A 23,859-nucleotide genomic window follows, 5' to 3' on the forward strand; every position below is an offset into this window, starting at 1 on the left:
CAAATCAATGTGGTCTCCAAAGCTGTGATCACAGCCATGGCTTATGCTTGCTTCAAGTCAAATGTGCCCATGCTGTCATGGGCCGTTGGCACAAGGGTTTCCGTAGTGTAGTGGTCATCACGTTTGTCTAACACACGAAAGGTCCCCTGGTCGAAACAGGGCGGAAGCATCCAGGTGTGCTTCAATGCCACCTGTGTTTTGGCTGATGGCTTTTGACTCCAATCTGTTAGGCGTTAAAAGAGGTTGTCAGAACAGAGGCATTCAGGGGCACTTTCACACCAGCCCTGTAAAATCAGGACTTTCTGGGAGAAGGCTCATCATTTGCGCATGTGTGAAAGCTCCCCTCGCAAAAAAATGCCGGTCTTCCAGGCTGACTCCTGGCCCACACCATTCAAATGAGCCAGATTTCTTCGCCTGCCTGTCTGGTCAGCATTTGTATCGGGCGGCAGTGCCCCAAAATGAGCAGCTGTTGTAATTGGATGACGTTACCCATGCATTTGGTCCTCTGTCAAGAGTGCAGTTGGAAAGCTAGCCAAGTCAAATGACTGTATGAAATTTCTCAGCTTCCCCCCACCAGAGGAAATCAAGTCATGGACTGCCCTGATGTGAAAGCAGCCCCATACTCCAGGCTGCATTGTTTGTTGTGTTGTTTTCTTTCATGTACATGTGTCATTCCTGACTTGGAGGACTGCAAAACTTCTTAATGATGAGTCTGCTAAGCCAATATATTTCTCACCAGTGGAATTTCAACTTCATGGGTGTGTGGTAGAGACCTGTTTCCTATGTGATGCAAAGTCTCTCAGAGTGTCATTGACACCCCTAATAAAAAGAAAGTGGTACAACTCAGTTGTTATTCACCAATGGGATTTGACAAATGTTGTGCCGTAACAACGGAGCGGATTGACCACGGGGTGTGCCTTCCGGAAATTATTGTGATGTGGGGACTCCGCTCCAATCAGTCCCTTGGTAAATGTGGCTTCTCATGAAAATCTCAGTTGCCAGGTGATTTCATAAGGCTTGTGCCGCAGTTCTGTTGTTGAAGCACAGACAATGCAGGTGAGTGAACATTTCCCCACCGCAACAGAGAGGCTTGGCTGACACCTTTGATCAGCTTCAGAGAAGCCTCCAAACCTTTCCCAGCTGGCAGTGGTGGGATTTGAACCCACGCCTCCGGAGAGACCGGAACCTGAATCCAGCGCCTTGGACCGCTCGGCCACACTACCTGCCCAAACTGAGAAGTCAATGTTCATCCAAGCCGAAAGTGGCAATTGGCTGCAAAAAGGAAGAAGACATGTCTTTTTTTGAGAACAGGGATCAACAAAAGGGTGAGCAAGCAGTGGTGTGTGTCAAGACAGTCACCAGTAGCACAGGACGGTTTCGATCCGTTGGCCTCTGGGTTATGGGCCCAGCACGCTCCCGCTGCGCCACTCTGCTCGACAGCAAAGGCTTTTGAGGGCAAAAATCCTTACTAAATACTTACTAAGTGCAATAAGCAGCTGTTTGGCTGTGGCTGGCCATGTTGAGAAAGTTGGACGGCTTTGATACTTCCACCTGTTGAGCCTGGGAGGCCAATATGCTTCTCACCTGGGAAATGGACACCTAATGCTTGTGTGGTTGGATGAAAACTCTTGCTTTTGTGATGCAAAGTATCACAGACTTCAGCCAAAGTGGCCAAGCTCAGCTGTTGTCAATGGATGAATGATTGAATTTTGGTTGAGGGAAGAAAACAGTGGATTGCCTTGGTTCCCCGGCTTACTCAAAGGTGGAGATTTCCCTCAACCAGGAACTTTTCTACCTGCTGTCACTTGGAAGTATCACAGCCATCCAACTTTCTCAACGTGGTCAAGCATGGATGTTCTGTGATCCAGATGTCCTCAATGTCCTCAAATCAATGTGGTCTCCAAAGCTGTGATCACAGCCATGGCTTATGCTTGCTTCAAGTCAAATGTGCCCATGCTGTCATGGGCCGTTGGCACAAGGGTTTCCGTAGTGTAGTGGTCATCACGTTCGTCTAACACACGAAAGGTCCCCTGGTCGAAACAGGGCGGAAGCATCCAGGTGTGCTTCAATGCCACCTGTGTTTTGGCTGATGGCTTTTGACTCCAATCTGTTAGGCGTTAAAAGAGGTTGTCAGAACAGAAGCATTCAGGGGCACTTTCACACCAGCCCTGTAAAATCGGGACTTTCTGGGAGAAGGCTCATCATTTGCGCATGTGTGAAAGCTCCCCTCGCAAAAACATGCCGGTCTTCCAGGCTGACTCCTGGCCCACACCATTCAAATGAGCCAGATTTCTTCGCCTGCCTGTCTGGTCAGCATTTGTATCGGGTGGCAGTGCCCCAAAATGAGCAGCTGTTGTAATTGGATGACGTTACCCATGCATTTGGTCCTCTGTCAAGAGTGCAGTTGGAAAGCTAGCCAAGTCAAATGACTGTATGAAATTTCTCAGCTTCCCCCCACCAGAGGAAATCAAGTCATGGACTGCCCTGATGTGAAAGCAGCCCCATACTCCAGGCTGCATTGTTTGTTGTGTTGTTTTCTTTCATGTACATGTGTCATTCCTGACTTGGACGACTGCAAAACTTCTAAATGATGAGTCTGCTAAGCCAATATATTTCTCACCAGTGGAATTTCAACTTCATGGGTGTGTGGTGGAGACCTGTTTCCTTTGTGATGCAAAGTCTCTCAGAGTGTCATTGACACCCCTAATGAAAAGAAAGTGGTACAACGCAGTTGTTATTCACCAATGGGATTTGAGAAATGTTGTGCCGTAACAACGGAGCGGATTGACCACGGGGTGTGCCTTCCGGAAATTATTGTGATGTGGGGACTCCGCTCCAATCAGTCTGCCATCCTATGTGGACTGGATGACCCTTGGTAAATGTGGCTTCTCATGAAAATCTCAGTAGCCAGGTGATTTCATAAGGCTTGTGCCGCAGTTCTGTTGTTGAAGCACAGACAATGCAGGTGAGTGAACATTTCCCCACCGCAACAGAGAGGCTTGGCTGACTCCTTTGATCAGCTTCAGAGAAGCCTCCAAATGTTTCCCAGCTGGCAGTGGTGGGATTTGAACCCACGCCTCCGGAGAGACTGGAACCTGAATCCAGCGCCTTGGACCGCTCGGCCACACTACCTGCCCAAGCTGAAAAGCCAATGTTCATCCAAGCCGGAAGTGGCAATTGGCTGCAAAAAGGAAGAAGACATGTCTTTTTTTGAGAACAGGGATCAAGAAAAGGGTGAGCAAGCAGTGGTGTGTGTCAAGACAGTCACCAGTAGCACAGGACGGTTTCGATCCGTTGGCCTCTGGGCCCAGCACGCTCCCGCTGCGCCACTCTGCTCGACAGCAAAGGCTTTTGAGGGCAAAAATCCTTACTAAATACTTACTAAGTGCAATAAGCAGCTGTTTGGCTGTGGCTGGCCATGTTGAGAAAGTTGGACGGCTTTGATACTTCCACCTGTTGAGCCTGGGAGGCCAATATGCTTCTCACCTGGGAAATGGACACCTAATGCTTGTGTGGTTGGATGAAAACTCTTGCTTTTGTGATGCAAAGTATCACAGACTTCAGCCAAAGTGGCCAAGCTCAGCTGTTGTCAATGGATGAATGATTGAATTTTGGTTGAGGGAAGAAAACAGTGGATTGCCTTGGTTCCCCGGCTTACTCAAAGGTGGAGATTTCCCTCAACCAGGAACTTTTCTACCTGCTGTCACTTGGAAGTATCACAGCCATCCAACTTTCTCAACGTGGTCAAGCATGGATGTTCTGTGATCCAGATGTCCTCAATGTCCTCAAATCAATGTGGTCTCCAAAGCTGTGATCACAGCCATGGCTTATGCTTGCTTCAAGTCAAATGTGCCCATGCTGTCATGGGCCGTTGGCACAAGGGTTTCCGTAGTGTAGTGGTCATCACGTTCGTCTAACACACGAAAGGTCCCCTGGTCGAAACAGGGCGGAAGCATCCAGGTGTGCTTCAATGCCACCTGTGTTTTGGCTGATGGCTTTTGACTCCAATCTGTTAGGCGTTAAAAGAGGTTGTCAGAACAGAGGCATTCAGGGGCACTTTCACACCAGCCCTGTAAAATCGGGACTTTCTGGGAGAAGGCTCATCATTTGCGCATGTGTGAAAGCTCCCCTCGCAAAAACATGCCGGTCTTCCAGGCTGACTCCTGGCCCACACCATTCAAATGAGCCAGATTTCTTCGCCTGCCTGTCTGGTCAGCATTTGTATCGGGCGGCAGTGCCCCTAAATGAGCAGCTGTTGTAATTGGATGACGTTACCCATGCATTTGGTCCTCTGTCAAGAGTGCAGTTGGAAAGCTAGCCAAGTCAAATGACTGTATGAAATTTCTCAGCTTCCCCCCACCAGAGGAAATCAAGTCATGGACTGCCCTGATGTGAAAGCAGCCCCATACTCCAGGCTGCATTGTTTGTTGTGTTGTTTTCTTTCATGTACATGTGTCATTCCTGACTTGGAGGACTGCAAAACTTCTAAATGATGAGTCTGCTAAGCCAATATATTTCTCACCAGTGGAATTTCAACTTCATGGGTGTGTGGTGGAGACCTGTTTCCTTTGTGATGCAAAGTCTCTCAGAGTGTCATTGACACCCCCAATGAAAAGAAAGTGGTACAACTCAGTTGTTATTCACCAATGGGATTTGAGAAATGTTGTGCCGTAACAACGGAGCGGATTGACCACGGGGTGTGCCTTCCGGAAATTATTGTGATGTGGGGACTCCGCTCCAATCAGTCTGCCATCCTATGTGGACTGGATGACCTTTGGTAAATGTGGCTTCTCACGAAATTCTCAGTAGCCAGGTATTTTCATAAGGCTTGTGCCGCAGTTCTGTTGTTGAAGCACAGACAATGCAGGTGAGTGAACATTTCCCCACCGCAACAGAGAGGCTTGGCTGACTCCTTTGATCAGCTTCAGAGAAGCCTCCAAATGTTTCCCAGCTGGCAGTGGTGGGATTTGAACCCACGCCTCCGGAGAGACTGGAACCTGAATCCAGCGCCTTGGACCGCTCGGCCACACTACCTGCCCAAGCTGAAAAGTCAATGTTCATCCAAGCCGGAAGTGGCAATTGGCTGCAAAAAGGAAGAAGACATGTCTTTTTTTGAGAACAGGGATCAACAAAAGGGTGAGCAAGCAGTGGTGTGTGTCAAGACAGTCACCAGTAGCACAGGACGGTTTCGATCCGTTGGCCTCTGGGTTATGGGCCCAGCACGCTCCCGCTGCGCCACTCTGCTCGACAGCAAAGGCTTTTGAGGGCAAAAATCCTTACTAAATACTTACTAAGTGCAATAAGCAGCTGTTTGGCTGTGGCTGGCCATGTTGAGAAAGTTGGACGGCTTTGATACTTCCACCTGTTGAGCCTGGGAGGCCAATATGCTTCTCACCTGGGAAATGGACACCTAATGCTTGTGTGGTTGGATGAAAACTCTTGCTTTTGTGATGCAAAGTATCACAGACTTCAGCCAAAGTGGCCAAGCTCAGCTGTTGTCAATGGATGAATGACTGAATTTTGGTTGAGGGAAGAAAACAGTGGATTGCCTTGGTTCCCCGGCTTACTCAAAGTTGGAGATTTCCCTCTACCAGGAACTTTTCTACCTGCTGTCACTTGGAAGTATCACAGCCATCCAACTTTCTCAACGTGGTCAAGCATGGATGTTCTGTGATCCAGATGTCCTCAATGTCCTCAAATCAATGTGGTCTCCAAAGCTGTGATCACAGCCATGGCTTATGCTTGCTTCAAGTCAAATGTGTCCATGCTGTCATGGGCCGTTGGCACAAGGGTTTCCGTAGTGTAGTGGTCATCACGTTCGTCTAACACACGAAAGGTCCCCTGGTCGAAACAGGGGGGAAACTTACAGGTGTGCTTCAGTGCCACTTGTGTTTTGGCTGATGGCTTTTGACTCCAATCTGTTAGGCGTTAAAAGAGGTTGTCAGAACAGAGGCATTCAGGGGCACTTTCACACCAGCCCTGTAAAATCGGGACTTTCTGGGAGAAGGCTCATCATTTGCGCATGTGTGAAAGCTCCCCTCGCAAAAACATGCCGGTCTTCCAGGCTGACTCCTGGCCCACACCATTCAAATGAGCCAGATTTCTTCGCCTGCCTGTCTGGTCAGCATTTGTATCGGGCGGCAGTGCCCCTAAATGAGCAGCTGTTGTAATTGGATGACGTTACCCATGCATTTGGTCCTCTGTCAAGAGTGCAGTTGGAAAGCTAGCCAAGTCAAATGACTGTATGAAATTTCTCAGCTTCCCCCCACCAGAGGAAATCAAGTCATGGACTGCCCTGATGTGAAAGCAGCCCCATACTCCAGGCTGCATTGTTTGTTGTGTTGTTTTCTTTCATGTACATGTGTCATTCCTGACTTGGAGGACTGCAAAACTTCTAAATGATGAGTCTGCTAAGCCAATATATTTCTCACCAGTGGAATTTCAACTTCATGGGTGTGTGGTGGAGACCTGTTTCCTTTGTGATGCAAAGTCTCTCAGAGTGTCATTGACACCCCCAACACACCTCCGGAGAGACTGGAACCTGAATCCAGCGCCTTGGACCGCTCGGCCACACTACCTGCCCAAGCTGAAAAGTCAATGTTCATCCAAGCCGGAAGTGGCAATTGGCTGCAAAAAGGAAGAAGACATGTCTTTTTTTGAGAACAGGGATCAAGAAAAGTGTGAGCAAGCAGCGGTGTGTGTCAAGACAGTCACCAGTAGCAGAGGTTGGTTTCAAAAAGGAAGACGACTTATGTCTTTCAGGGGAGCATGTTTCCCAGAGATGTTGGAAGATTTAAATCCGGCAGGAGCACGTGTCATTGTTGTCAATAAAATGAAGCAGTGAATTCAAAAATGTGGACTTCAGACAGGACCATTGGGTGTGTCATAGCATTCTGTGTAGATTTTACATTACACGTAGTTTTTAAGCAGCGAAATACCAGATCCCAAGTCAGTCCTTGATGTCACATGTCTGGAGAAGGGGGTGTGAACTACGGCATTAACAGAAACGTCGACTCCCGTCTCACAGGTCAACATAAGTTTGGAGTTGTCGACAAGTTGTGGATAGAAGGACTGTTGATGGTTGTGTCTTGTAAGTGGTCATTGTTACGTTGCAGGCAACTTTAATACAAGTTGCTCATTGCTGGAAAGCTGTGTGTCCGTGTTGTTCGTCCGCCATCAAAGTGACGACAGCGTCACAACTTAATTTCAAATAAACACTCATTATCTGTTTTATTGAGACATGGAACATTTAAAAGTTTACTGAACAACTTCCACTTAGTTTTGTGTTTATATCATACCTGAAATGACAAAGATGACATGAGAGAAGTGGCCTCTCCTAAGAGTGACCAGCTCAACATACAAACCACGAGAGGTGTCCCTGACTAAGAATTTACATAGTCGAATCTGATTTGTCCGATCCTGCTGATCGTCGACTGATAGTCGAATCTATAATCTTTTTTTTTTAAAGAATCATTTGAGTATAGGCTACAGCAGAATGTTGCAGTAATAATTTAAAAAAAAAAAACAGCGCAGGCAGGTAAAACACTTTTATTTTTTTCCTACACACTGAAACAGACTGGAACAAAGTGTTGGTAACTTTAAACATCAAACAAATGAAGTAGTTCAAATGACCAGAACCAAACCCACTTCTAATGAACAGGCTAAAGCATGTAATCTATTTATATCTATAATCTGTGCAGATAAGCTCACATTTTTTGGCTAAACAATTTGTCACATTATCTGCTCAAATTAAATGAAATTAAAGGCTTAATTGTGCTGTGTCGGGTCCGTTGCACAGCGCAACATCCATGCAAAAACAAACACTAAATTAAATAGGACAAGCCTTTCAGATAAATAAAAAATAATAATATAATAACCTCAAATATTACAATTAAATGAAATAAAAGTCAGCAATGAAATTGAGAAGTGAGTGACAGAAACATCTTTTATTATCCCAATAATCTTGCTACTTACCCGTTTAAGGCGGAAAGCCATATAGTTGTTGTGGAATGATAAGAAAGGAGCTCCTGACACAACTTGCATTTGACTTTTTTTGGATCATCTTTGACTTGTTCTGAGGTTTTTTTTCCGACATTGTGAGCCTTTTAAAATTAAGCCAAATCACCACCAAGATGCTGCTCTGTGATGGTGCTCTGTGCAAAATCGGGTAGTGCCACTCACCATGGTGGTTCATTCACAAACACTAAATAGATAGAATACTGAATAAAACTTCACGTTAAGTAAAGTTTTCCACAGTATATTTGATAGGCTAACATGTATATCAAATAGGCTTTATATCATGTTTATTTGAAAAAAACAAGCAATTCTATGCAAAATCAGTCATTCAGCACCCCCATACAGCTGTAATGGAATGGCCCTCGTTTAATAACCACATTTTGCGATGCTTCAACTATATGATTGGCCATGGAATCAGGCCCCTTCGAACGAATCATCGAATCGTCGAATGTCTGAGGACACCCCTAGAGGCTACAGCAAAATGTTGCAGTAATAAAAAAAAAAAAAACAGCCTGGGCACTCGGCAGGTAAAACAACACTTTTATTTTTGTTCCTACACACAACTGAAACACAGACTGGAACAAAGTGTCAGTAACTTTAAACATCAAACAAATGAAGTACTTCAAATGACCAGAACCAAACCCACTTCTAACAAACGGGATAAATAATGTAATTTATTTATATCTATAAGCTCTGCAGATAAGCTCAAATTTTTTGGCTGAAAAATTTCTCACATTATCTGCTCAAATTAAATGAAATAGGCTTAATTGCACTGTGTCGGTCCGTTTCACAGCGCAACATCCATGCAAAAACAAACATTAAATTAAATAGAATAAGCCTTTTAGATAAATGAAAAATAATAATATAGTAACCTAAAATATTACAATTAAACAATACAATTAAATTAAAGTGGAAAGCCATATAATAGTTGTGGAATGATATGAAAGGAGCTACTGACACAACTTGCATTTGACTTTTTTGGATCATCTTTGACTTGTTATGAAGTTTTTTTCCCGACATTGCGAGCCTTTTAAAGTTAAGTAAAATCACCACGGAGATGCTGCTCTGTGATGGTGCTCTGCGCAAAATCGGAATGTGCCATTCACCATGGTGGTACATTAACAAATACTAAATAGATAGAATATTGAATAAAAGTACAAGTTAAGTAATTTTTTCCACAGTATATTTGATAGGCTAACATGTATATCGGGCTTTATATCATGTTTATTTGGAAAAAAACAAGCAATTCTATGTAAAATCAGTCATTCAGCACCCCCATACAGCTGTAATGGAATGGTCCTCGTTTAATAACCACATTTTGCATGCTTTGACTGCATGATTGGCCTTCGAATCAGGCCCCTTCGAATGAATCATCGAATTGTCGAATGTCTGAGGACACCCTTGCAAACCATAACCTTGCAGTGCCTCCTAATGGTTGGAAAGCCACAACTACATGTCAATTTCCCTCATTTGAAAATCATACTGCTGGAGGATTTTAGATCTTCAAAAAGAAGAAAGAAAAAAAATCCAAACGCACCAAAGGAAAAGACCCAAATAAACATAACTTCTGAAGTTCATAAGTCCGTCCCCTTCCTCAGCTGCCCGCTGCAGTGGCATGCTGTCTCTAGGTAACGCTGCTTAGCATAGTACACTGATTTGTTTAGCCACCGGCTAGCTAGTTTACAAAATCGCATTGCATTTTCAGTCTATGATCCAAATCAGCGCGGTAATAGAGGCAGTGTCCAGAACCGAGGGCACCAGCAGTTAATCTGTGAAGCCAAGTCAGTGGTAAAAAAAAAAAAAAAGAGTAAAACTCTGAAAGTACCTGAGAGACAACTCACACGGCATCTTTCACTGTCTTTGACTTCAAGTTCCTTGAAATGAACTTAGCAAGATATTTTTTTATTAGATTTTCTTTCTTTTTCTAAAGAAGCCATTTTGCTTGTTAGTCCTCTTTGAACAGAAGGCCATAAGGCCGGATCGCCCGCTCAACTTTCACCTTCATGTCTTCGTCTGATTCGTCACCCGAGATGGGGACCAGCCAGTAATTGTCGTACACCTCTCCGAACTCGGGGTGAATGCGGTTCTGCAGAATCACTTTGTACCACTTCCCGTTCTTTTCCAACTGGAATCTTTTTGCATAGCAGACTGCCACGTCGAGGTCAGGGGTGGAGTAAATCCCGCTGCCATGCTTCACCCCTGGGCCTGGCTGCCAAAGACAAACATACATTGAGTGTAGCTGATTCAGTCTGAAACGTTCCTGCTGTGTTCATCTCTACCTGGGTGACAAACCTTGTAGTGTCCCTCCATGATGCCTTTAGCTCCTTGGATGGTCGTGCCGTGGTAGCAGACGGGCCACTCTCCAGATATGGACTCAGTGTTTCGAGAAGTGTTTCCCAACCACGTATTGTCACCATATTTATCCAACACCTGAACAAACATAGATATATATTTAGAGTTATATTGTTGTATTGGGTCTCTGACATTGTATAAAATACTGTTATTTGCAACAAAGAACTGATCAGGCTGTTTATAGATGATGGCTGTGACGTGAACATGTACCACTAAAAAAGAAAATTGTCTGAAATGCTGTGTGAGTTTTCACAAAATGTGCTTTATGAAACAGACCCCTAGTTTCTAGACCAGGTGACAGAGGAGGACCAGTTCTCTGGCAGCTCTCCATCGCTGTCCTCCTCTCAGCCTGGAGAGCCTGTTTGGTCCATCATCCTGCTGGTCCAGCTGAAACTGATGGGATGTCATGTGACTGCAGGATGCTGTGGCAGCCATGCAGGTTCAGGGAGTCTTCAGCTTGGAATCAATCCCCCACAGCGTCTCAGTCCCCCCACACCTTCACCCTCCTCCTCCAGGCTTCACAGTGGAACCGTGGAACCACAGATCTCAGACCAGGACTGATCAGACCAAAGCAGATCTCCACTGGTCTCATGTGCATTCCTTGTGCTTCTCGGCCCAATCAAATCTCTCCTGCTTGTTGCTTTTCCTCGGTCGTGGTTCCTTGCAGTTCTTTGACCCTGAAGTCCTGATCGGTTTCGGTCTCCTCTGAACAGCTGATCGAGAAGTGTCTGCTACTGGATCTCTGTCTTCAGCAGTGTCGGGAATAACGGCATTAGTAACGGCGTAATTTTTTGCAGTAACGAATAATCTAATTAGTTACTTTTCCCATCGTTGCAACGCCGTTACCGTTACTAAGAATATGAAGTGGCGCGTTACTACAATTAGATTGAATGAAGCGCGAGTGTCTGCTTCTGCCGCACACATCAGCTGCAGGAGAGAGCAGGGAGGAGGGGGGAGAGGGGAATGGCGGGGGGGGGGGGGGGGGGGGGGGGGGGTGACGAAGACGCGATGATGATTGGCTGGTGGGCGGGCATGCCCTGCTCACGTGTCTCACTCGCTGCACGCTCTGACCGGTAAACACAACAAGACAGAGACAATGGCGTCGAGCTCGAGCCCAGGACATAGAAAGGTAGCGTTCTGAAACTGGAAGTCTCACTGGAAGACTTTATCCACGTCTGCCATATGCTAGCATGACACCTGCTGCTGCTGCTGCTGCTAACCCGACCCCGAGCCCAAATGCAGCAGGAGGGAGACGAGCCGCTCAGTTAAAACAAGCAACCAGCAGGCGACCAGAGCCGAGCTGAACACACTGACTGCAGGTCCACTGGCACACAGGAGGCTTAATGTACAGTTACAGAGATTTGCAATACTTAATGGCCAGAAGTTTACATTTGTGTTTTCTTAACAGGCTGCAATTTAGTTCAAATAAATACTAAATGTTCTAAAATACTGTATAAAGTGTTTTTATTCTTCAATCAATTGATATAAACATCTTTGATGTTATAGATGTTATTAGGGTTGTCCTCAGATAGTCGACGATTCGACGATTCGTTCGAAGGGGCCTGATTCGACTACCAATCACGCAGTGGAAGCATCGAAAAAATGTGATTATTAAACGAGGACCATTCCATTACAGCTGTATGGGGGTGCTGAATGACTGGTTTTACATAGAATTGCTTGGTTTTTTTCCCCAAATAAACATGATATAAAGCCTATTTGATATACATGTTAGCCTATCAAATATACTGTGGAAAAATTTACTTAACTTGTAGTTTTATTCAATATCCTATCTATTTAGTGTCTGTGAATCAACCACCATGGTGAGTGGCACAATCCCATTTTGCGCAGAGCTCCGTCACAGAGCAGCATCTCGGTGGTGATTTGGCTTAACTTTAAAAGTCTTACAATGTCGGAAAAAAACAGAACTTCAGACCAAGTCAAAGATGATCCAAAAAAAAGTCAAATGCAAATTGTGTCCTTTCATATCACTTCACAACAACATGGCTTTCCACCTTAAACGGGTAAGTAGCCAGATAATTGGGCTAATAAAAGACGGTTCTGTTACTCAATTCTCATTTTTAATGCTGACTTTTAGTTCGTTTAATTGTAATATTTTAGGTTATTCTATAACCTCTAGATGTTATAGAATGTGGTAATGTGTAGAACATGAAAAATAATGTCAGTTACTTTGCTGAGTAACTAATTACTTTTTCAATGAGGTAACTGAGTTACTAACTCAATTACTTTTTGGGAGAAGTAATTTGTAATTCTAACTAATTACTTTTTTAAAGTAACTTGCCCAACACTGGTCTTCAGTGACCTGAGCTGCTGGTAACTGGTGATTTCTGAGGCCGGGGACTCGGATGACCTGATCCTGACTCCGGAGCACTGGAAGGTTTTTGTTCTACACTCGAGGACACCTTCAGTGTTTGTGCAGCTTTCTGGACTGACTGACCTTCAGATGGAGCATGGTTTCTCTTTACTCAGCTGATCGGTTCTTGTCATAATATGAATTCTAACAATTCAGTCAGCTGTGGACCAACCTGACTTCTGCACATTGCAGCTGACGGTCCAACTTCTGACTAGCAGTGTATGTATGTGCGTTATTTATCTTTTGTGCCTTGCTGCAACACAAATTACCTCGAATAGGGACTCAAATGAAATGAACTAGACTGAAGTGGAATCTCCAAATATATTTAAAAAAAAACAAAACAAAAAAAAAAAAACCAACAACAACAACAACACAAGTTCACAGTTTCACTCAAACATTGCCGGAAACAGGTCATGGGAAGATCAGATTCAAATTTTAAAGTCCTCAACGTGAAACTGCTAAACAGTTTGAGGGAAATCTGGAGTAATATTTACCTTGAGGGCGATACGATTCCAACCATGTGGGCGTTTATACTCCTCTTCGCCTCTGTAGAACTTTTCCTCATCTTCGGTGTCGGTGAAGTCAAAGTCAAACTGAGGGTCAAAGAAATCCTCCTCATTGATGATGAGAAGCTTCTCTGACTTCAGGTAAGTTTTGATGTTGACCTTTTCTTCTAGTGAATCTGCTACGGCGCTCTCGATCCCGGCGTGGCGTTTTAGTAACTCCTGTCTGCACATTAGAACAGGGAAAGATGTAAATGAAAATGCTGCCATGTCCTGCTGTACATTTTGAAGACAGTACATCACAGGAGCTGACTGTATCGGCAGATCGGCATTTCTCAGTGGGTTCCAATGGCTCTTTTTGAAACCAATATCATCGCCCCCTGCTGGAATTTCCCTGGAATTGCAGCTTTCCTGCGCTTCGCATTGGCTTCATTTTTCACCAGCGGAGGTTGGCGCCTGGGCTTTTCCTGCATTTTAGGTGTCTGTTTACAGTTTTCAGGGATTCTGCTGTTGTCACGGAAACATTGTTTTTAGAATTTTGTGTGGCAGCAGAGAGGCATCTGCTCTGTGTGCCTTGTGCCAGTGCTGCTGATTGGCCACTGAGAAGGTGGCCCAGTATAAAAGCAGCCCTCCTCCCTGCTACATGTGGCGCGTCATTTTCGGGTCAGAGGCTGCTTGATTTGGAAGGTATGGCTGCACACTTTTGGAAGGTCCCTCCCCTGCACCAGCTCGGGCCCATCCATGAGGCCTCAGCCAGAGTAAATCTTAACTTTCCCCACTGAGTTTTACTGCATGTATGTCATTTCTTTTTAGACCTGTTTGTTTAATCAAATCTGTATTCTTACACTTTGAACAAGTCTCATGCCCCTCTACTGAGCAACAAACCCATGTGCCTTTATGGTTTAAATAATTCTCTGGGTGAAATTCCCAGGGTGTCGTTGTCGTGCTACTCAATACATTTTCAAACAATCAGTAATCCTACTCATTGTTGACGCAGCTGCAATGAAAACGTTAAACTTTCCTGAAACAAAAAATGCAGAAACACCTTTTTCACTTGAAGTGTTGTGTAAATGTGGCCTAAGTTTGGAGCGAGGCATCTGTTGATTTCACAAAATGTATGGACATAAGCGGTGGCCGCACTGGGTGAGCATCCTGGGCTCTTTTGGAAGTGGGGTTGGCGGTATTGGCACACCTTATATCCAATTCTAAAATTGAATTTTCTGTTCCTCCCTGTGCCCACAAGGGGCCGTAGGAAACATGGGGGTCTTTGTATTCAAGGTATAGAGTATTTGCACTCACGTGACCCGGAAGTTGGCAGCCGCAGGACCGCCGCCATGTTGGAGTGAAAACAAACAGTGATATGCACTGTCCATAGAGAGTAGTGCACATTCGGTGTTCTTTAACGTTAAAAATGTCGACTGATAAGGAGTATCGGGATATTGTTGTGTTGTCAGATCAAGTGGAAAATCTTGACGTAACACAACAAAGACCGATACCAGGAGAAACTACAGATTTCAGGCTGCAGCAGGAAACATATCCACGGCTGAGACTCAAGAACTCCCCGTCTGCAGGACGCAGACAATTACTGTTTTCTAATCAACAGTTCTTCTGCGTACAAGAGCCTGGATTCATACAAGTATTTCTTTTTTCTGGCTTCATGGGAGCGCTGGGACAGTATAGAATCGGCAACACAGACAACGTTCTTGTGAAAGGTGTGTACATCTTATACTTAAATGTCAATGTTAAACTCCAGGCCAAAATGGACTTGTTCATCATGTAAATACTCACAGTCGCTGTTCCTACATGTTCGTTTCTAAGCGATCATCAACAACACTGAAATAGTCCTAAGTTGTTGGCAATACAGAACTGTAATTGTTTGTTATAATGCACTTCCCACGTTTCACACACATTATTGTCTTAAAAGACAGCTTAATCAACAAGTTGCTGACTGAAGACAGCAGCTGCAGTAACTCCCGGTATTTTATAATTCAGCCAATTGTTTTTTTTTTGTTCTTTATTTACTCTACAGAGTGAAGCACAGTGAAGAACAGAGCAACAGCACAGTCTGGTTTGAACACAGAGCCGGCAGAGTGACAGCAGCCAGGACTGACCCAGAAAACCCCTCCTTACCTTTACTGAAGAGAATCTGCAACCCAGAATCGCACAAATTCAGTTCTGAGGCCACCAGGTATGAACACTGTCACATCACATCAGTTCACTTTAGTCCGTTTTGTGAGGTTATTTGAAATATTTTTTTTGAAATACTGACATTGAAGCCACAGTGCCCAATGTATTAGACATGCTCATGTATAATGGTCGATTTTTTTTTCACAATTTTGTTTATTCAGGAAGTCAAAGATTCACAGTATATGTAACTGACGGTGTTGCAGTTTTTCCCAACAAAACAACAACAAAAAACAATCAAAACAAAACAAAAAACAGACACCCAAAAAATAATAATAAATAGTAAAAATAAATAAATAGACTAATTCTATTAATAAAAAAATACAATGAAGTTCCGACTTTGGCCGCTAGATGTCGCTACAGGATAACCTCATGCATAACTGTGCCAGGTTTGGTCTTCCCCAGTGAAGCATTAGCTGACAGTCATTGGCTGTGTTCGAAACCGCATACTGCCTACTACATCCTTCCATACTCATACTATCCATCCTGCATCCTGCTTACTCAGTCCATCAAACAGTATGCAAAGCGTTTACACTACAGCATACTACATAATAACCCACAATGCATTGCACTCCTCCCTGAGCAGAAATCGACCTGCTACAGCTGATTTCACTTTCGCTCTAAACTCTTCAAATGTATAAATTCATCGAGATTATTTTGTAAATTAGGCGACAAAGTGGTCGTTTAGAGTCCGAGTGTGTCGTTTATTTGTCCGAATATCAGCCGTTTAGGATTTTGTTCAGACGAATTCGGCGAAATTCAAGCCAGCCGCAGTGAGCAACGCACTTCCAGTTATTTTCACCAAAATAAAGCACCCCTTTCCCTTTCTCATGCAAAAAAAACCTCAGTGATAAATCTGTGCTTTTACTTTGAAAACAAGAAGCCAATCTTTCAGCAATATATCTCGCTTAACATCGCCGTTTGGACCTGTGTCCCATTAACGGACCAGTTATGGCGCCAATTATGATACTTTACTGACGGAGAGTTTTTTCGGCTCTTCAACAAAGATCGGCTCGCCGTCTTTGGTACATCATGGTCGCTTTCAACATGGACTTGTTGTCAGATGTGTGGGGTTTTTTTATATATTTTTAATCAATGTAAATCCAATCAGAAATCTCGTAACATAACATACCTACGAGCACAAAAATTGGAGGGAAAAATTTATCTAGAACCATACTCAGCTTGCTAAATGTACATCATTAAGAAACAATCATTGTGAACTGAATAAAGTTTATTCAAATGTCCGTCGCGTTGCATCTTGGGTAATTTCAGTATGAGTAGTGAACTCACGATGTCTACTCAACATTTCTAGCGAATGCAGTATGCATCCGGGAACTTCTCGCCTACGCAAAATCGCATACTGCCAGTGTAAACGCACTGCATACTCAATAAGTTAGTATGAGTAGTCGGTAAGTACGCGGCTTCGAACACAGCCATTGTGTATGTTGACAGAGTTACACCCCACTTTTCGATTTTTCAAGATGGCGGATACCCACTGATATGCGCTCTGTCAAAACATCTCGTTTTTTATTGGGAAAAACAGCGGCAGAAACACTCACCATGTTGCAGACATTCTTTAAGAAGGATTCTTAGGGTGGTTGGGCCCTTTATAAGTAATCAGATTACATCACGAAGACCAGGCACGCAGAGGACAACAATCCACTTCCAGAACAGAGGAAAATGTCACAAAAACTGAAGAAGATGTCGTGGTAGATCCACGCAGGACTTTTGATGACATTGCAGATCTGCTGGGAGTATTGTAGAGATCCAGACAGATAATCCTCAGGAGGTTATTAGAAGCAGTGAGACGAAGGCACCCGGAAATGGCCGCATCATAGCAGACAGCAGACCACAGGACACCCCGTTACGCACAGAAATAGCACGAAATGTTGTGCGTAAAGCATATTTTTGGACAAAAACCGTGACCAGCCAGCTTCCCCACCGCCATATTCACCTGATCTGGCCCCGGGCGACTGCTTTTTGTTGTCAAAGATGAAACTGGAGCAGCAGCAGACAGGTAAGGCAGGCATACAGGCGGGGGAGGGGAAATCGAAGTTCTATCTTAAAGGCACAGTCACGCACGGTTATGCCGACTCTTCTGTACAGTTAAAATCTCATGTGCAGCGTTGTATTCAAGCCAAAGGAGAGTATTTTGAAGGTGACAGTTTCAAATAATTGCGAAAATTTTAAAAAAAAGTTACAGCTGAAGTCCGGTTACTTTTGGGTACCCCCTCATATAATGATGGTCTCAGTCTTTAAAGGTGCATTAAGGAGTTTTCACTTTTTATGTGAAACAACGGCCCCTGCAGGCCTTGGGGGGAAACTGCAGCTTACTGAAATGCTCGTGTCTGTGGCCTCCATGTACGTGCACGGAAGAGGGGAACTCCTTCCTCACTCCTTTAGTAGTGCTCGAGTAAAATTTAAGTTTCTTTTGCCTGCGTGGGGTCTGTGCTGGAGTTGTGGCAGTGCTGGAAGCCAGTCTTTTCTTAGTTTCTGAAAGATCCATCCTCAATACTGCACAGTTGCTGTTGCTAACTAAGCATCGGGCGGAGTAATGGCGGACAAAACGAAACCTAAATCAGGCCAGCGGGAGCACGCATTATGTCACATCATCTCAAAGTCTCCCCAAAAAAATTGTGGTGCCGGACCGGCACTGCAACTTTTAATTGACAATTCAGCGCTCTTAGCGGTACTTGCAATGAATATGTCGGGGCACATTGTACACATCATTGAATATTTGTAACATATTTATGGTGGAAAATAAGTATTTTTAAAGTTGAAAAACTCCTTAATGCACTTTTAAGGCAGAGTAGGGATGGGAAGACAAAGAACGCCATAAAGAGAGAGAGAGAGAGGAAATGAAATAAATAGATGTCCAAATATGTAGATAAATACAATGACACTGTAATAATATTGCAGTGGTGCAAAGTTAAATTAATAAGCAGAGGATAACATCTGGACAAAGGGGGATCCTATTCAGGAACAACTGGGAAAATAATCATTTCTGTATAAGCAAGAAAAGGGCCCCACTCTTCTTTATATTTATGTGAGGATCCTTTTAACGTATACCGAATTTTTTCCATTTTTAAATTATTAAGGATCTCTTTAATCCACATTGTGTGAGAAGGGGGTGATGTTGACTTCCACCTTAGAAGAATAAGACGTCGGGCCAATATAGTAATAAAGGCAAAGATGTCCAGTTGCAATTTAGGTAAAGGCACCGGAGATATTCCAAACAAGGCGGTCAATGCATTAGGTTTCAAAAGCATCCCAGTTACCTCTGACAGAGTTTTGAATATTGCCATCCAGTAATTGATTATAAAGAGAAGCACAGGGCCAAAACATGTGGACATGATTTGCAGGGGTCTGGTGACATTTTTCACAAGATGGATCAACTGTATGAAAAATTTTTAAGAGTCTAGCTTTAGTGCGGTGAACCACTTTGCATTGAATTAGGCCATGTCTGGCACAGAAAGATGAGGTTATGGACCCGTTTTAGAATATCACCCCAGTGCTCATCTGAGATGCCTTCACCCAGTTCCTCCTCCCAAACAGCCTTCACAGTATTCGGAGAGGTTAGAGACAGGGTTTGAATTTTATTATAAATATAAGAAATCATACCTCTTTTCATGATTGGGAGTTGAGTGGAGAAAACATCTGAGATTGCATTGGCAGGCAGGTTTGGAAATTGGGCATATGTTTTGTGGGCAAAACTATGAGCTTGTAGATATCGAAAAAAATACTCTTCAGGATGGAGAACAGCTCCTGAAGTTGTTGAAAAGATGCAAATACATTCTGGATGTATAAGTCTCTAAACCTTTTAATGCCCAGGTTAGACCAGACTGTAAAAGTGCAATCAGATAAAGAGGGAGGAAACACAGGATTTGCATCCAGAGGAGCATAGCTTGAAAAAGTATGTAATCCAAAGTTCCACCTAAATTGATTCCAGATCCTCACAGTAGATTTAACAACAATGTTCTTCACATAGGGGGAGAGTGGGTTACTAATCGGGGAGTGTACCAAGGACAAAAGGGACATGGGTTTCGTGGAGAGGGACTCCATGGCTAACCAAGAGGGGTGGGAGTAAATAGAGTCAGATGTAATCCAATATTGTACAATTCTAAGATTGGTAGCCCAGTAATAAAACCTCAAATTTGGTAAGGCCATCCCTCCAGAGGACTTAGGTCTTTGTAGGAATTCCTTCCTCAGTATAGGGTTTTTTTTATTATTATTATTCCAAATGAATTCCAAAATTAAACTATCAATTTTCTTGAAAAATCTTTGAGTAATAAAAGTAGGAATACATTGGAACAAATAGGAGAACTTAGGGAGAGTGTTCATTTTGACACAATTGATCCGAGCGGCCAAATTCAAAGGGAGTAATGACCATTGATCGAAGTCTTTCTGTATGCGTGCCAAACAGGGGGCAAAATTAGCATGAAACAGATCCTTAAACTTGCTTGTTATCTGGATGCTGAGATAAACGAAGGAGTGAAGGGATATTTTGAATGGGAAACTTTGTAGGGGCAGATTACGTGCAGCTGTATTCAAAGGAAACAACTCACTTTTACTCAGGTTGATCTTATAACCTGATATAAAACCAAAAGCTTTCAATGTGGTCAGTACAACAGGGATAGATGATGATAGATCAGAAATGTATGGAAGAGGATCATCTGCGTAAAGCGAAACTTTTTATTCTAAACCATATTGGGATATCCCAGAGATGCAGGGGTTAGAACGAAGTGATATTGTGAGCTGCTCCATCACAATGGCAAAGACAAAGGGCTCAAGGACAGCCCTGTCTTGTCGATCTTTGAAGAGGGAAATATTTAGAGTACGTATTGTTTGTCCTGACTGAGGCTTTGGGAGAAGAATGATAAAGTTTCATCCAAGAAATGAATTTTTGACCAAAGCCAAATCTGTCCAGAGTGTAAAAGAGGTAATCCCACTCCACACGATCAAAAGCCTTTTCAGCATCCAGAGATAACAAGGCTTCAGAAACATTGAGAGTAGGTGGATGGTAAATTGTACTGAACAAACATCTCAGATTAAAGTAAGAATATATATCTTTAGTGAAGCCCGTTTTATCAGGGGAAATTATGTACGGAAGTATAGACTCAAGACGGAGGGCTAGGAGTTTAGATAATAATTTAGAGTCCACATTTAAAAGTCTGATGGGGCGGTATGAAGCACAAGACAAGGGGTCTTTATTTTTCTTCAAGATGAGGGAGATTGAAGCTTGAGTGAGTGTCTGAGGTAATGAAAGTGATTTAAATGATTCACTGAACATGTCCAGCAAGACAGGAACTAATTTATGGATAAAAGTCTTGTAAAATTCAACCGTATACCCATCCGGCCCTGGGCATTTCCCAGACTGCATAGACCTGGCAGCTGAAATGAGTTCTTCAACAATGATATCTCTTTTCCAAATTGCTAGCAGAATCTCAATGAATCCTAGGTATATTAAGTTCCTTGAAGAAACTTTCAAAGAGAGAGTTCCCTGCTGTGTTTTCTATGGAAGCCCATTTCCACCACTTGAAAAAGAAAAACATGCACCTGGTATGTCATTACTATGAGATAGTAAGTCAAAATTATGAGATAGCAAGTCTAAATTATGAGATAGTAAGTCATAATTATGAGATAGTAAGTCCAAATTATGAGATAGTAAGTCATAATTATGAGATAGTAAGTCGAAATTATGAGATAACATCTGCGCATGCGCCCCATCACAACCGCTTCCTGTATGAAGATTGCAGATTGAGATCTGAGTATTGAGTATCTGAATCTGAGTACTGAGGTCTGAGTACTATTGAGATCTGAGTACTAAACGTGAAAAATCGAAGCTACTGAGGGGCTGCTCGCGGAAACATCCAGTGGACACGTCATTCGTAAACAGATCCACCTCCGCCCTGCCGAACCTTTCCCATATCTGAGCCACCACACGTGGGCGCAACCTCCATTCTCTCACCATAGGACCCCCCCTGGAGAGAAGATCCGCCCCCTTGTTCAGACAACCGGGAACATGGGTAGCTCGGACCGACAGAAAATTGACACTGCACCACTGCAACAGAGAGTGAGACATCCTTAACAGGGGAAGCGAATGAGTGCCGCCCTGTCTGTTTATATAGGAAACCACTGTCGTGTTGTCTGTCCTCTAGCGTGCCACCGGAGAATGGCAACCCCCGACTGCACTTGTCCTTCTGCACAGAAGGAAGAGGGCTGCTGCCCTCTAGCGAGCCGGCGGGGAATGACATCACCTGACTGCCACTTATCTGAAAGTGTTTTTGTTGTATTATTTTTTGAAAAACCACAACATTCTTTATTAGAACAAGGTTTTGAACATGACACACACCAGAAACATTTGCGTGTGTGTGTGGGGGGGGGTCGCTTGGGAGACCATGATTGGGGAGTACAGCGCCATTTGGGACTGATCCCCTGAACATAACAGTGAACCCGCCTCTCGGGGGGCAAAACATGAAGGGCCGCAGCGTCTCCCTGCTGCTCGGGCCCTTCCTGACTCCATTCCCAGGGTTAGGACGGCTGGTTCTTCTTCCTCTTAGGCGCCGAGTCCTTCCGGATGCCTGGAGGTGGGCCCTTACTCCAAGCCGAGTGGCGTGGAGGCTGAGCGGACAGCAGGTGTCGCACCTGTTGTCCCTCCTGGACGTTGGCCGTCGGAGTCGTCCTCTTAGGGGCCGGCTGCACGGCTGCAGGCCTGCGGGATCCGGATCCGAATCTGGGTTTAACCTCCCATCTGGGAATGATGCTGCGCAGAGCCTCGTTCTGTTTCTTCCCCAGCTCAAACCTCGCCTGGATGGCTTCCAGCGACTGACCAAACAGGCCCGCAGTGGAGACGGGTCCGTCCAGGTACAAGGCCCTGTCTTTCTCCAGGACATCAGACAGAGTCAGCCACAGATCAAAGGGGAGCAATCAAAATAAATAAAAACACATAATAAAAACACGTAGCTACAATGTCTTTGTCTCTGCACTTACAAATACCGACTGTCACTTGTGATGACATAATGATTTTTCTCATGATACACACTTCAAATTGTTCTCAATTAAATGGCGAATTGACACAAAAAATGCTTGCTATGGCCATATCTGACGTCCGAACCCCGAATCATCACAGGTTCAAAGCCTCTATGTGCTGCAGCGCATGAAATCCTGTTGACTCCAGAAGCAAAACGATTTTGATAATGCATGGACGCACGATCATATTGTGCAACCAATTTCCACTACATTTTTATGTTGTTTTTTTTTTTTTTTTGAAGGTGTTTCTGCAATGTTGAGACACTATGAATGAACTATGAACCTCCACAGTGGCAGATCCGCCTGCATGCGGCGTCTCACCTGCCGGCCGACACTTGTGTTCTGCTGCAGCGAGACGCTGATCACCCTGGAAAAGGAAAAGCTGCGGTGTCCTCTGCTGAATGTGCGATTAAATCGTAAATGCCATGATTATGCACACTTTTGCTCGTTTGGCTGATCAAAAAGTGTTTTTCTGTCGTTTTCGTTCGTTTCTTTATGTTTGGAATAAGATTTAAAATGTTGCTTTTTTTTATTTGAGTGCTTCAACCGCAACCCGCCCGAATGTCATTAAAATCTTAATTTTTCGACACGTTATCCGCCCAATCTGCGGTTATCTGCAGGCTACGCGCGTGCAACGCACCGTCTAATATACCCAAATTTCCTTCATGAGTTCATTTACATACCCATTTATGGTGCCAAGGGGTGGAGTTGGGGCGGGATCGGCCACCGTCACGTTCTCCGCAGGATTTGAAACCATGACTTGGAAATTGCAAACAGCTGTACGGCGGACTGTTTTTTGGCTCCGAAATTTTTTTTGCGGACTGAAGTTCGCGTTGCGTTCCCACGCACGATTATTGTCAGATTTTCCTGCAGTTTTCATAGGCGAGGCCCCTGGTTTGTCATTTCTCGATGGGTCACTTGAAAGGATCGTTTCCTCTTGTCAACACTCCGCGAAATGGATCGTTGAAAAGTCAGATTGTTTTTAATTACTTCATTCTGGATTAGCCAAAGGTCAATTTATCCTCATATTTCAAGATGGTCATTTATATTTAAAGTAACTGTAAAGTAACTTCAGTATTGTGACACACGTTTAATGTTCACTATTTAGGATTTATTGAGATACGAATAAAGAGCAGCAACAAACAATTAAAGTACAATAAAGGTGCAAAAAGATCCTTCTGCAACCTTCGAGTATTTTCATTATTGAAAACAATCATTTGCTCCAGTGGACACTTTATTTGATCCGCTTGAGGGATGGAAGGAGAGAGCGGATTTTAAAGTGAGTGTCCGGTGTGATTTGGGGTGGGGTGGCGGGGTCAGAAGGACAGGTTGATGAGCAGGGCGGGGTCAGAAGGACAGGTTGATGAGCAGGGCGGGGTCAGAAGGACAGGTTGATGAGCAGGG

At 44.0% G+C, this 23,859-nt stretch overlaps 7 non-coding genes across 7 annotated transcripts; 4 read left to right on the plus strand and 3 right to left on the minus strand.

The window, feature by feature from the left end:
• Positions 1-96: 96 nt before the first annotated feature.
• Positions 97-169, plus strand: trnav-aac (transfer RNA valine (anticodon AAC)). The gene has a single exon. It is a non-coding gene; the product is annotated as a tRNA-Val (tRNA).
• A 972-nt stretch (positions 170-1,141) lies between these two features.
• trnal-cag (transfer RNA leucine (anticodon CAG)) lies at positions 1,142-1,223 on the minus strand. Its single transcript has one exon. It is a non-coding gene; the product is annotated as a tRNA-Leu (tRNA).
• A 757-nt stretch (positions 1,224-1,980) lies between these two features.
• Positions 1,981-2,053, plus strand: trnav-aac (transfer RNA valine (anticodon AAC)). The gene has a single exon. It is a non-coding gene; the product is annotated as a tRNA-Val (tRNA).
• A 997-nt stretch (positions 2,054-3,050) lies between these two features.
• Positions 3,051-3,132, minus strand: trnal-cag (transfer RNA leucine (anticodon CAG)). The gene has a single exon. It is a non-coding gene; the product is annotated as a tRNA-Leu (tRNA).
• Positions 3,133-3,882: 750 nt separating this feature from the next.
• On the plus strand, positions 3,883-3,955 carry trnav-aac (transfer RNA valine (anticodon AAC)). Its single transcript has one exon. It is a non-coding gene; the product is annotated as a tRNA-Val (tRNA).
• A 997-nt stretch (positions 3,956-4,952) lies between these two features.
• Positions 4,953-5,034, minus strand: trnal-cag (transfer RNA leucine (anticodon CAG)). The gene has a single exon. It is a non-coding gene; the product is annotated as a tRNA-Leu (tRNA).
• A 757-nt stretch (positions 5,035-5,791) lies between these two features.
• trnav-aac (transfer RNA valine (anticodon AAC)) lies at positions 5,792-5,864 on the plus strand. Its single transcript has one exon. It is a non-coding gene; the product is annotated as a tRNA-Val (tRNA).
• Positions 5,865-23,859: the final 17,995 nt, after the last annotated feature.

The sequence above is a fragment of the Salarias fasciatus genome, chromosome 7 (genome assembly GCF_902148845.1).
Source record: "Salarias fasciatus chromosome 7, fSalaFa1.1, whole genome shotgun sequence".
Classification (NCBI taxonomy): domain Eukaryota; kingdom Metazoa; phylum Chordata; class Actinopteri; order Blenniiformes; family Blenniidae; genus Salarias; species Salarias fasciatus.